Consider the following 1,758-nt stretch of genomic DNA (forward strand, 5'->3'; position numbering starts at 1 on the left):
TATTCTAGTGAGTTAAAACTTATACCAGCTGTTCATGGAACTACTCTGATTATGTAGAAAAAGTTATTTCACTCTTAACTCTTTATTTCTCCAAGTTAGCACAGGTATGCGTTTTTTGGCAATTTGCATTTCCAGCCTGCCAAAATATGCATCCCCTCTTTATTCTCCCCAAATATTATCATATTGATATAAAACTCATACCAGTAGTTTACAGAACTACTCTAATCATTTAGAAAGTTATTTCACTCTTAACTCTTTATTTCTCCAAGTTAGCACAGGTATGCGTTTTTTGGCAATTTGCATTTCCAGCCTGCCAAAATATGCATCCCCTCTTTATTCTCCCCAAATATTATATTGATATAAAACTCATACCAGTAGTTTACAGAACTACTCTAATCATGTAGGAAAACTTATTTCACCCTTAACTCTTTATTTCTCCAAGTTAGCACAGGGATGCATTTTTGGGCAATATGCATTTCCAGCCTGCCAAAATATGCATCCCCCTCTGTTCTCCTCAAATATTATTCTAGTGATTTAAAACTTATACCAGCTGTTCATGGAACTACTCTGATTATGTGGAAAAAGTTATTTCTTTATTATCACTATTTCAAAGATACTGAAAGAAGTAAATTTGATATGCAACCTTCCTAAATGCATAGCATGTACAAATAATATTTATTTTGTTCTTACATAAATATAACATACATTTACATTTACATTTTTTAAGTACAGTCATAAAATCATTCTTAAACTCAGTTGCCTATGGTCCTAGAATTATTTTTTCGTCCTTACATGTCAGGAACATGATGTTGCCTTCTCAAAGAATGATCTACGAAACAAATATTGATGATTAAGAAAAAGCTTTATGTTGACAAAACCCAATATCATCTTTGGTAAACAAATAAGAAACTAAAAATATTAATTATGTTGTTATTTGACCATTTTTATTTCTTTATTCACAGATCGCATGTGACAGATGCAACTGGTGATACCACCAAGGCTGTGTTAATTTCCCACAAACCGGCACAGACTACTGCTGTGCAATGTGCTTATAGATTTTATTTTTGCACCAAAACACTCCTTTAATTACTACAGTTCAGTTCATTTGCAGTTTTTACACAATTTTTGCTTGAAGTAATTGAATTTCCAAAAGTTACTGTTATGAATACCATTTTATTGAAGTTAATAATTTTTTTTTTCATTTTTATGTTAAACCAAAATAAAAATTGTTTGTATATGCTTTACATTTAGCAAGGTTGCATGTCAGATTTATTTCCTTCACTATCTTAGCAACAGTGATAATAAACATGACTTTTGTACCGATATAAAAAATATCATAACTGAACATCCTACATGAAAATCATATGTAATACATAAGTTTCATATATGGGGGACAATAAATAAGGCATGTATGTTGAGAAAAATGCATCCCTGTTCTAACTTTGAGAAATAAAATGTTAAGGGTAAAATAACTTTTTCTACATAACCAGAGTAGTTCCATGATCTGCTGGTAGTAGTTTTAAATCAATTGGACAATATTTGAGGAGAATAAAGAGGGGATGCATATTTTGGCAGGCTGGAAATCCATGTTGCCAAAAAATGCATCCCTGTGTTAACCTGGAGAAATAAAGAGCTGAAAGGATTTCACCTTTTCTACGTAATGACACTTGTTCTCTGAGCTAATGCTATAATTTTTATATCAACAGGATGGATGCAAATATTTTCAGGCTCATGAATTAAAATGCATTCCCTCCTACA

At 31.6% G+C, this 1,758-nt stretch overlaps 2 long non-coding RNA genes across 2 annotated transcripts in view; one reads left to right on the plus strand and one right to left on the minus strand.

Annotated features, from left to right (window-relative positions):
- Positions 1-574, plus strand: part of LOC106938560 (uncharacterized) — a 15,003-nt gene extending 14,429 nt beyond the window's left edge. The window contains exon 3 of the long non-coding RNA XR_001422660.1: positions 9-574. This is a non-coding gene — a long non-coding RNA (uncharacterized LOC106938560). The remainder of the gene's footprint in view (positions 1-8) is intronic.
- LOC106938508 (uncharacterized) overlaps positions 1-1,758 on the minus strand; it is an 11,992-nt gene that overhangs the window by 6,256 nt on the left and 3,978 nt on the right. The gene's annotated exons all lie outside the window — the stretch shown is intronic.

This window comes from Poecilia latipinna, unplaced genomic scaffold (genome assembly GCF_001443285.1).
Source record: "Poecilia latipinna isolate Pla-1442-1.1 unplaced genomic scaffold, P_latipinna-1.0 Scaffold7, whole genome shotgun sequence".
In the NCBI taxonomy this organism is placed as follows: domain Eukaryota; kingdom Metazoa; phylum Chordata; class Actinopteri; order Cyprinodontiformes; family Poeciliidae; genus Poecilia; species Poecilia latipinna.